A 13,462-nucleotide genomic window follows, 5' to 3' on the forward strand; every position below is an offset into this window, starting at 1 on the left:
GAACTAAAATATCACTAAAACGAGATCAGATTAGTGGTGGTCCAAACAAATTATCGTTGACAAATAATCAGATTAAACATTTCAATAAAGCTCTGGAATTAAAAACTGGAGTTCAAATACATCTTTCTCCGAGCGCCATCAAAGACATGATTAAAATAGGTGGATTTTTCCCACTATTAGCTGCAATACCAGCACTACTTGCAGCAAAAGCAGCTGCGTTATCTGCGATAACTGCAGCTGCTGCACCGGCGTTAGCAAAAGCTGCTGCGTTAGGTGCTGCTGGAGCGGCGGGTAAAAAAGTTTTTGATAAAATTACTGGTGGACGATATAGCAAAAAAAAGGGACGCGGTCAAAGATTGCCAGGATCTCGTTGGGGTAGAGGCCTAAGGCTTCCAGGATCACTTCGTTAGACGTTCCAGCATCAAATTTTGATTTAAAAAATTATGCGAGATCAATTACCGAAACAACCAAACAAACTCGAAACAGGTATTATTAATCTTGACGAACGTTCCGGACCCGGTACTCATTGGGTATCATACGCGGTTGATCCACGTGGAATCGTTTATTTTGATTCGTACGGGTTAGCTCCACCCGTTGAATTTATCAAGTATGTCGCACCACTTCACGCAACAACCAGAGTTTGGTATTCAACGCTACCCACACAAACAATGACAGATCCGCCAATATGTGGCCGTGAAGTAATTAATGTACTCGACGCTATATCAAAATCATCCAAACCACCACATAAAGTTGTGCATGATTATACAAGTAACCGATTCGTTGCACGTAAAGCGTTTTAAACAACAGGTCTTATTATAATGGTTGACATCTACGGAAGAAGATCTTCACGCGTTAAGAAAAAACCCGGCGATGTTGATCTGTCGAAGGATGTAACTAAAGATGACCTCGCTGATATTATGAACCTGGCTGGAGTTGACCCAGATGAGGTTGTTATTTTTCAAGATCGATATGGTAAACTAAAAACCAGCAATATCAAATGGAATGATATAGTTCGGCGAGTACTTGGTGCAGTTACGGATAATATTCCCGTATTTACTGACAGCGGCAAAATTAGAGATTCAAGTATATCGTTTGCAACAATTAGAGATGAAATTGCAAAAAGTGTTGCTAATCGCGTGAGAAACACCGGTGACACAATGACGGGTGAACTCAGCATGAACGGAAATAAAATAGTAGTTTTAAGAGATCCAACATCTGACGAAGACGCAGCAACAAAAAAATACGTCGACAACGTGGATGGAAAACTATCCACGCTGCGGGCCGAGTATGACGTTCACGTGGGCTCTTTTGCAAGATTTCGAAGAAATTTTCAAAAAACCGACGAATCCATTGATAAATTCTTTGGTACTCCGCACACCATTGATATAAAACTCATTGATATCAAAACTAACCTAGACACGATCAAACGAACACAGCTAGACATCATAGCGGGAATTCCTGAGATTGTCAACAAAACCAATTTGATTAAAATTCCAGCTGAAATAACTCCCGGGCATATCACAAACATCGTATGCACGGTATCATCGGGATTTGCAACATGGTCCAAACAAAATAATACTATCAAATATGCCGCAACAGTCACTGGCGTGTACAGGTTGTCCGTGTTCAGTGCTGGAAAATTTGAAATATTTACAACGTTTCCATGGCGTCATTCCACCAACAGGTTTTCCGGGGTTGTATCTGTTATATTAAATAACGGAACCGAAGAAATATTTATTCTGGAAGCAGCTGATAAGAAATTAACCGCAACATCTTACTGGTGGTGTTTGGAATTTGTAGCTGAAACACCTCAATTGGTTACTGCATAAAAATATATATGGACGGTGCACAATACAGGTACAATCAAGCGCGTGAATGGCAGGCGGCGCTAAAAGATCAAGTTGATCAATATACAGTAAAAGTAAAAAAATATCGACGACGATTAGTTATCGTTGATGTGATTGTTTATTCAGTATCCGCTGTTGTTGCTGGAACGGGTGTAATATTATCAGCGATGACAATGATGGCACCAGCAGCTGTAACTATTTGTATTTCAGCAGCAACAACTATTACAGGCGTGCTTAATATCATCGCAAAAAAAATATGTACTTACACGAACGAAAAATTATCCGATTACATAATAAAATTACATGCAGCGACGGTAACATACTCGAAATTATCCTCGTTGTTATCAGCGAGTCTCAGTGATGGAATTATATCTGATTTCGAATTTTCAATGATGACCAAAATATACGACGAAGGTATCGGTATTAAAGATACAAGTATTAATAATGACAGAATTACTCCAGCAGATCGTGACCAACACAACTCCGCCAAAGATAACGATGATCTCGGTAAGTTCGTCTAATCCTGAATTTAGTGTTAATTTTCCTACTGCAATTCCAGTAAAAGAAATAGATCGAGCGCAATTACGGGTATATTACAGCTGGCCAAATATCAGATCAAAATCATTTAATGGTACACCAGCAAATAATTCGCTTGTATTTGCTAGTAAAAATAAACCCGATGGAACACCTGACTGGGTTGTTGTTGGAATACCAACTGGCAGTTACGAGATTGAAGAGATCAATGAGGAATTTCAACGTAGAATAAAATCAATAACGGGAAAAGAAGCAAAAATATCAATTAATGTTCATGAACCGACCCTGTCCTCGACGGTTGAAATACATTCCCCCGATTACGTCGTTGATATTTATCAATCTTCAATCAGATCCGTACGAGGTTGGCCTGAAATTCCCCCGGTGTATCATGGACCACTAGAACCGAAGTTAAATGAATTTCTCACTGACGATGCCAAGTTTATAACAACTCCAAAATATCAAAGCGAATACCCATGGAGTTTATTAAATTACTATATAGGTGGTGTTAGAGTTGTATTTACTGCACCTGATGGCACACAACTTCCTATGATGTTAGGAAGTAGTATGTACTATGTTAGTAATAAAAAAGCTTTTGTCGATGAAAAATCTATTGGTTTATTTTCCATTGCAATTAAGTCCGAGTATGAACGTATATTCGGTAATCTACGAAATTTATTTTTTGATATAACACATCTTTATTCAGAAAATACAAGACAACAAATTATTGAAACAATACAGCATTTAAACCATGTTATATCAGATCTTAATTATATTAATAAAATTATTACTCTATCACTTACAATCAACACTTCAAGACAGTCTGAGTTTGTTGGTGGTGATGTTATTTATGATGCTGAACCTCGTATAACAGTTAAAAAATTATTTACTGATCATTATAAGATAACTGACGCGGATATACCAACGTTCATATTACCAGGATTTGAAACAGATGAATTAAGAAAAACACTCAAGGATCTTATCAACGAAAACTTTCCTAAAATACTCGATGCATGGAGAAAACTAGCACCATATCCAACCGTTCTTAGATATGATAATGATTCACATGGCGGCGGAAGACACGTATCTCCGGGAATCGTTAATATAACGTCGACGGTCGCGGTCAATCTGGTTTGTGACGTAATCGATGGCAGCTATCAAATAGATCTCAAAAGATCAAATCAGGCTCAACAAGGATACATCCTGTACACGTTCATACCACAAGTTTCCCCTGGAAGTTTAATCGTGCAAGAACCAACTAATCCTGTGTATCTACGGTGTCACAATAATATGTTAACACGAATAAATTTTAAACTCACAGACCACCTTAATCGCTTAATTGACATACGTGGAGAAGAACTTGTGATAAATCTGTATGTGAAATCGTAGATCTTTGATCTTAATATTATGTAATGGAGGGTTTTTACACACAAGGATTTCAGACTCAAATTTTCAGAAAAAAAAATAAATAAAATATTTTTTTATTACTAATACAAATTAATCAGATTGTGTGTTTGGTACAAATTAATCAGTCTTGCAAAAAAAATATTTTTTTTTCTGAAAATTTAATTCTAGCCCACACGTGGTCAGCGTTGACAGGGACCCCAGTTACCAAAACTTTCATTTTCATTATCACCAGTAACGGGGTTACTTTGGATCGTTTCATCAGTAACGAAGTTACTCTGGATCGCTTCACGATCTAACATAATTTTTCTTAATTGTCTTATACGAGTACTAATCGTTTTCTTTGCCTCGTACTCGTGGGATAATAGCGATTTAATTCTTTCTACGGCGGCAGAGAGAGGAACGAACTCCTTCACATGATCATCTTCTACGGTAGCTAGCGACTGAAACATTGTCGCCCGAATCCGTTTCATGAGCTTGTATTCAGATGATAGTGTGTGTGTTCCCTGGTTTTTACGTTCTTGTAAAATCTCAAAGTCAGAAACTATTTTCTCAGGATTTAGTTCATCAGATATATTAATTCCATCTTTTTTCAATTTTTTAATAGCAACAATTACATCATTGATATTTTCATGGTTCATTATATAATATATAAATCTTTAAAATAAAAAAAAATTATCCCTAGAACCCCTATCGAGTCTTTAGCGAGTTCGTCGGGATGTTTCAAGGACAGCACAACCAAGAACTCGTAGCTTGCCACCGCAATCTACCAAGTTCATTAGGCAAATGTTCCCTCTACGAGAGCCCCTAACCCGCCAAACAACGGTCTAGAAGGCCCAAGAGGGAGGACGGCACAATCCTCATTAAACTCGTAGCTTGCCACCGCAATCTACCAAGTTTAGAGGATATACACATAACATATAACTTAACTAAGGACGGCACAAACATATACGCTCAGCAAAATCCCACCCACAATAATTAATCCAGTGGGAGATACGAAAATATGTATCAACCACCAGTCAATATGATGGTTGAATTTTGCTGAGCGGGGGGTTTTACGGTTCCCCCATTATTATAAAAATCGCAATTATGCGCACCACCGACAAATTGTCAGCCATGGGGATTCGATCTTGGACCGCGAGCGTCACAGTCCAATACCATACTGATTGAGCTATCGAACCTTGTTACGAACATATGTTTCGGAAGTTAATATATAGCTAAGGAACCAATATTTATACTAAAACAGCGGTTTCTGAATAATAACAGTTTCTGTATTTATAACAACAGTTTCTGTATTTATAACAACAGTTTCTGAATATAAAACAGCGTTTTTCCTAAGCAGACTGCGAATCAATAATGACAGCAGTCCTAAGCGGCATGAGCACACCTGCAGATCGATTTATACCATAACAACGGTTTCTGTTCTGTACCTGTATTACAGCTTCCCTGGGGATCAATAACATTATCATGATTTCTCGTAATGTTGTATGATGGGAAATATTTAAAAACCATAAATAATACTTCTACGAGTAATTAATTACGACGTAATTAGTTAAACTGACTAATTACGATCATAAAAAATCAAAAATCTACGAAGAAAACTATATATTACAAAGTAATCTCAAAAATTCAGTAGTATACAATCAGACAGTACTGGGCCACCTCAAATAATAAATGGTTTTGATAGTTTATCTCGTTAACAATACTGAAAGGTAATTTTCTGTTTATATTTTTTCGAGAGAGTAGATCTGGTTATATTTTCTGCGACGTATTTTACCACACGCGAGTCAATATCAAAATATTTAGCAGCTGAATGCATCGAACGAAATATTATTTCTTCACCAGTTTCTGTGTTTGTAGAATTTACCGCCCTTCTAGAAACTGTCTTACATCTTCCAGTATTACGACGTGCAGAGTTCTCGCTTTGCGTGATAGCTTGTAAATTGGATAGGGAGTTATTTTGAGGATCCCCGTCAATATGATCAATAACAAGACCATCTTTGATCACTCCAAAGAAACATTCGTAGATGAAACGATGACAATAATAATGTTTCTTCCTAACAGTAAACATTAGATAACCAGCATTAGTAACATTACCAACTGGTCTCTTCAACCTACAATTTCTGATGATACCATTAATATTTGATTCATAGTTTGTTATGACAGGATGTGGGACAAATTTATTTTGCTCCATTATAATAATATTATTTGTTTAAATCATTGTTTGTCTGAAATCTTGATATATAATCCTCCACGGATTTTATAGCGTTTTCACCGTTATTATTTTTTTTTGTCATAATATCTTTTAAGTTCTCTGAACCGTTTTCCACCGCACTTTCCACATAATCCTGTTTTTCCTCGCACTCCAATACCACACCGCAGACATGGTATTGGTCCTAGACTTCCTCGTCGTATGTTTTGTGAGTGCATCCAACAAAATTCCTTTCTGCAGGATTTGTTGCATCGATTTACTGAGCCGATCATCAACCATCTGCATTGAGACATTGTATATATAATATTTTTTATTTTAAATATTTGTTTTAATTATATGAACGAGTTTGAGAGATTATCCCAAACTAGGCCTGTTAAATATAAATTCAACCTCGACAGATTATCTTCTGACTTGCCAGTGCGAGATTTGGTTGATCCGAAAAATAAAAGTTTGATCTCGAAAATTCACGACGCCAAGAAGGAATTTTACATGGATGGTGCATCTCATACATGGTCAACGTTCAAGATTATACGCCTTGACGGAGTCAAGGAAGCTGTCACGGACGCCACAATGAACGACAAGCGAGCGGCAACTATCATTAACTACATCGCTGAATACGAGGGTAATCAAAAATATTTCTTCAGAGTAAAATTTATTGTATTAACAGAAACAGGTAGTTGGATTATCCGTGACAAATATGATCCTGTCCTTGGTAATAATAAAACTGTCATATTAAGTAAAAATTCCAGACCGGGTCTACTGACGGGTATTGACAAACCGTATTATGAGCGAGCGTATCCTGTAACAGCGGTTATTTATGGAATCTATGAGATAAATAAAAAACCCAATGCTGATAAACTAGCGCCGATGAAATTTTCAAGGTTAAATTGTGTAGCCGAACGAGTAATAGAACACTTTACAAACGCGATGCGTGGAAATGGATTAACTGATTTAAGGCGTGAAAAAATAAACTCGTGGGCTGATTCAGTTAAGGATACGGGTGCTACAATAAAAGATGTTGCTGAGTTAGGAAAACTATTAAAATTTCCAATAACCGTAGCGACAATAACGGGAGAAATTCTGTACGAATCTAAATATAAATCGAAAGGAGCGTCGAATACGGACATGGCGGATTATGGAATACCAAATATAATTACAATGATGTTATTTCGGTTGATATGGTTGCATGTTATCCAGGAAGTTTTCTGGGATACGGAGATTGTTCTGTGTACTTTGAAAGATTTGGTCAGCCAACAAACGAGATGACGCGAGTGGCAATTAATGGACCATTACCTGATTTTGGTCTGACTGGATTCGCCTGTATTGAATCATTCGAGTTTAACGAAAATCTTCACAAGATTTGTTATGTTTGGTTTGGTAGACATTTTTGTGAAAAACGTTGGGCACCTATAGTTTTGTTACGATATATGCTAGATTGTATGATACTGACATCGTTGGTGGTCAGTGAGGCAATTATATCATATCATGCACAGACCAAAGTTTGGTTGCCCATGTCAGAGTCTGAAGTTATTAGCGAGTTTAAGGAAAAATATCCTGATGTTTCCGAAGATGATATTCCTAATAAACTCAAAACCGCAAAAGATCTCGGTAGAAAAATTATAGGTAAATTTACTCAAGGTGGTGCATATGATTATAAAAGACATCACGCACGATTAATTCTAGATGATGCCGAGTACGATTTTATAATTGCTGATACAACAGCGAGAAATATATTTGTAAATCGAGAAAGTGTTTATTTATCCGACGGAACAAAATTGGGTACGATCGTTAGTTACATAAATGACGTCTCCCCACAGTATACTCATCTAAGATCTTCCATGTTGGCTTATGTTTCCATAAATTTATTATCGATGATTAATAGATTTCCTGAGACCGCAGTCAGAGTCGCAACAGATTCGTTTTATATTTCAAGTAAATATTTAGAACCTGTTATGAAATTTACAAGTAATGATGAACGATGGGGTTCGTGGAGAATAAAAAAAGAACTATTACACAATAATGCAGAATCAGCAGATGTTCCAATGAGAGATTTTTATCGTAAGGGTAATAAAATATCATAAATGTCGAAAGCACCATCGTTGAGTGATCCAATAACTAGATATAAGACAGTATATCTCAATGGACCTGGTGGATGCGGCAAAACGACTCGAGCGATTAATGTTTTTAGAAATTCAGATATAATCGTGCTGACATCCACACATAGACTTGCACGTGAGATGAAACAGCGGCAAGTACAATCGTGTACGTATCATAGTTTCTTTCGGTGGCGCGGAGATACATGGACTCCTGAACGGATTGGAGAAAAATATATACCTAAAATAATTATTTGGGACGAGATATGTACGGTGTCATTGGATACATTAAAAATGTTTCTTGATTGGTTGTTGACGAAAAATACCGCTATAATAATGTGTGGCGATCATGGTCAACCGCCGCCTTTTGTTGGACCATCTCCACATGATTGGTTAAAAAATTTCGTTGATTATTACGAAGAAATAGATGATGATCATAGAGCTGTTGATGCAAATTTGAGGGAGTTTAAAAAATTAATCAGATTACAATCAAACAAAATTCAGTGTGAAATAATACGTGGAGTGATCTCAGAGACCTCAATGAGTGATTTTTTAAATTTATGGAGACCCACCGATTTGATCGTAGCAAGTAGAAAAATAATCAGAGACGCTTTACAACAACAGTTATTTCAACTACATAAAGAAAAATACTCAGAATTACCCGTACCGTTGTGTTATAGACCATCAGATACACGAAAACAGAATATTAATGTTGATATTCCAGGACCCTTGACAGAGTCAAGGAAACAAAATCTCGTATTAAATGATATTGTCGCCGTTGATATCAGTGTAGTCGAAGATGCATTACACGCTGACAAATCTCCATGGGTGTTGGGATACGCTATGACGATCCACTTGTCTCAGGGATTAACTATTTCTGACACACGAGTCTGGATTGTAGACGATCGTATCGAGTGGTCAAATTTAGTCTATTTAGCGGTATCGAGGGTCAGAAAAATATCTCAATTACGTAGAATTATAATTCCTGAAATCGTTGATAAATTTAACATCATCGATGATGATATAATAAGAAAAAAATTAATCGGATACAAACAATCTGACAAAAAAATAAACGTGACTTTGATCTTGATGTTGAATTTATTATTGAGTTAAAACAGCAGCAGAATAATCATTGCGCAAGTTGCAATTGCATAATGCTGTGGAGGTATTCGAGTAATGATTCAAGACAATTTACCGCAGACAGAAAAGATAATAGTCGCGGTCATACACGAGAAAATACATTTTGACCTGTCTTGAGTGTAATCGACGTAGAGGCACCAGCGCCTTGGGTGCTAGTTAAGTGATCGAAATCACTGAAGTGATTTTGGCGGTAGTTGTGTATCCGCGGGAATTATTTGTAGTTGTTCACGTACAAATCCACGTTGAGGAGCAGTCGAATCTAATCTGTAAATTGCAGGTCTACCTGAGGATCTTGTCACGGTGGATATTTTGTGTGTGGTAACACTCCAAATAGGATCAGTCGCTCTCGCTTTACCACCTTCAAGTTCACCAGGCCTTCAAGTTCACCAGGCTCATATAAATATCTGACTGTTACATCACCCAATATTTTCTGTTTTTCAACATCTTTTCGTTGTGTTGGTATATTTTTTTTTGTAATTGCATTAATAGGTTTCATGTTGGTTGTTCGTGTGATCTCATTATTTAATGCAGCTATCACGCTTGGTAATCTTGCAACTCACTCGCGAGATCTTTTATCCTGAATAAATTCCCTCGCGTATTGATATCCAAATAACCGCTCAGCGAGTGTTCGATTAAATCGCTCAACAATTGCTTGATCACGGTGAATTGCAGTATGACCTCGTCGCATTTTGGTATTATGTCGTTTCATCAACGATGATACTGGACCAAAAAATTCCTTACCAGGATCAACCTGTAGTAGCCGTGGCCATCGTAGACCACCTCGTGGTCCACCACCTCGTTGATAAATTCGTTCAAACGCATCGGCCACTTCAGATGATGTTTTCGTCGATAACGGCTCTGCTTCTTTATATCTACTTGCAACATCAACTACGGTTAACGCGTATTTGTATGTTTTTCTACGCACAGTATCATGCGGTAAAAACAGAATATCAGCTTGATGAACTTCATTAGGAACACTGACATCGAAATACGCGTACTGAATTCGTTTAGGACGTGGTAGATAAATTTGCCATATTGCTTGTTTGGATAACCACGTTTTAGCAGTAGAATGTTTAACCGCTGCTGCATCAGCAAGTTTACCAATTGCTGCTTTGCCTCTCCAGTATCATCTTGGTGAATAATAAATCGATTCCATTATTAATTACCAGCCCCAAGCGCTAATTTACCTTTCATCGAGGATCTTACTAACCAATTAGCTAATGATTCTCTAATATTTTTATTTTTTATAGAATTTAATGCATGAATTAATTTCACATCTACAATGTGTCTATCCTGTAGATTTTGACTTTTATAAGCTACATCATGAGCATGACAAGCTCGATCAATAGCGTTTATTGGTTCCTCGCCTGGTTTTGGTTGATCTTGATTATCGAGCCTGATATCAAGTCTAGTACCAGGACCGCAATAATTATATCCCGGTAGATGTTTTTCTCCACTGTATTTAGCCCATGGAACACCTGGAAACTTTGACATCAAATTAGCAATATCACCACCGCGCTTATTAGGTAAAAACGAAAATTTCTTTCTACCGCATACAGAACATTTTCCACCATACGCTATTTTTTTATTTTTTGTTGTAACCGTAGCTAAATCAGTAGTTGGAGTTTTAACTCTACAACGTAAGCAATATAAATTCATGACATAATATATATATGGATATAATTGATTTCTCAGCAACAAGAAAACGAGAGCCAGTTAAACACCATCCTGTGCTACCAAATTCCATCAGAATGATTATCATAGGACCATCTGGATCGGGTAAGACGCAGTTATTACTTAATCTGATAATGAGATGGTTGAAATGGGATAAATTGTATTTAGTAGCACCATCCGCTGATGATCAACGATGTTATGATGTACTTAAAGATTTCAATGAAAACGCGCGATTACTGGATGAGGGTAATGATGTTATAGAGTTTATAACCGATATTGATGAAGCACCATCCGTAGATTCCATAGACGGATTTATTAATAATTTAGTTGTATACGACGATGTGATGCTAGATAAACAATCAAATCCAGCCAGAATATTTTCCCGAGGTAGACATAAAAATACAGACGTGACCTATGTTACTCAACGATATACACAAATTCCGAAGGTGATCAGAGACAACTGCAACATTTTAGTTGTGTTTAATGGCGTGGACACACACACACTTAGAAATATTCATCAAACTTGGTGTGGTGGTGACATGGATATAATTAAATTCAAAAATTTCTTCTCACGAGCGCAAGCTACTCCGCATGGATTTATAACAATAAATTTACATGATCCAAGAACAAGATATCGTGTGGGTCTTGATAAAATATTTGGGTAAATTTAATTAAAAAGATATCGTTCATATAATGAACAACTGTGCGTGGCTGCGTCAAGGAACCACTAACAAATGTGATAAAAAATGCCGTGGAGAATATTGCAAGAAACATAATTATCTTATAAAGAAAAACCTTCATGCTGGTCCACGAAGTTGTGTTGGTTGTAACAACGGCGTTAGAGGATTATATCAGTTTTGCAAAAATTGCGGTGGAGATCGATATCGAAGTTTAATGATATATTATAAACACAGAAAGAACATAAATCCAAAAATAGAAAAACCACCATCAGAACTTGAATATTACTTGAAACATAGAACAAATTCCGAAGATTCCGAAGATTCAGATGAAAAGAAAAATATTCATCAAACTTAAAAATTTCTTTTACAACATGGATAGCAGCAGAGAGGGGGCGTCTACAATTCTGTTTGGGACAAACAATAATCGTAGACGTGGTATTGACCTCTATGAAGGGTCACTATTTTTTTTGGTCCAAACACAAGGGTGACCACTCCCTTAAGTGGTCTGTTCACCCTCTCTGCTGCTCCCATTCAACCGTCTCCTATTTGGTTTGCTACAGCTTAATTACTTAGTATAGTTTTGTTTTTATACTAATTGTTTTTGGGAAATGTTTTGTACCCCCTCCGTAATTACTGTCATTGTTAGGTCAGACTGGTATCCCGCAACTGTAGTGTGGCGTAGGGCGGCAGGTCCATCTCTATCTGTCGTCATGGGTCCCGCCGTATGCCCACAATCATTGCAACTCTAAATGATCCCCGACCGAGTCATACCAGAGACTTACAAAAATGGTTCTAACAGCTGCCTCGCTCGGCGCTCAACATTAAGAGGTTAGTGTTATGGCTGGTCGGCCTGGTGTCAGGATAATGTGACTGGGTGGGACATCATGCTACATGTCTGACGCATGATGCCCCAGTGCTAGACATCACTCAAAACTGCCACACTGCAGACATCGTAGCGATATGACCGAAAAATTGTTAAAGCTACGTTAAAAATCCAAATCACACACACACACACACACACACACACACACACACCATCTATATATGTTGTTATGGGTCCCGCCGTATGCGCACAATCATTGCAACTCTAAGCGATTGATGTCTAGCTTTTCCCATAACTCCAGACATGTTTGGTCTGCCCCCCCCCCCCCCCAGGTCACAGGGTCGCCCTCCTATATAATTTTGGAGTTTTTGCTGTAAATAATTTGTTGTTTGTTTAGTTTCTGTTTTAACTTTATAGTTTAGTTAATTTTTAGTTTAATTGTTGTGGGTTTTAAATACCGCCCCTTTTCCGATATCAGTGAGAAAATTGATGATGTTTTGATATGTTCTGTCTATATTTGTGTTTTGGCTTCCCAGAAATTATGTGAAATTCTCCCTGCACTTGTTAGTAAGTTAGTTTAATTATAGTCGCGTTCGCCTGCAAGCACATATGCGACTGTTTAGTGTCTGCGCGGCAGGCTGATAAACTGTTTCTGGGGGAAAGGAACAAGTGCCACATTCCCCCATGCATTTCTGCACTCAAAGAGTGATGATAAATTTAGTTGGCAGGTCATGGGACTATAATGTCCCATACAACCTATAAATTAGTCTATCATGACTCATGTAAGAAGTTTTAGTCTGTTTCAGTAGAATGAGATGTCACTCGTGGTTTGATTTATGCGTGCATTGCACGCTGATAAATTGTGGTGTCCATCCGAATCAAGGGGGGCGGGGGGATGGAGTTCAGGTTGGCGCCGGATCACAGGAAAATGCTCAGAGACTCCAGGTCCATGGCCTAAAATGTTTCGTCTTACAGTTTTGAATAAAAACTGTGCTGTTTTGAGTAGTTAGAAAAGACATGGTTACCTTAGATGACAGCTATGTTAGATTCTTAATCTA

This window comes from Sinohyriopsis cumingii, chromosome 5 (genome assembly GCF_028554795.1).
Source record: "Sinohyriopsis cumingii isolate HCF-2022 chromosome 5, ASM2855479v2, whole genome shotgun sequence".
NCBI classification, from domain to species: Eukaryota; Metazoa; Mollusca; class Bivalvia; order Unionida; family Unionidae; genus Sinohyriopsis; species Sinohyriopsis cumingii.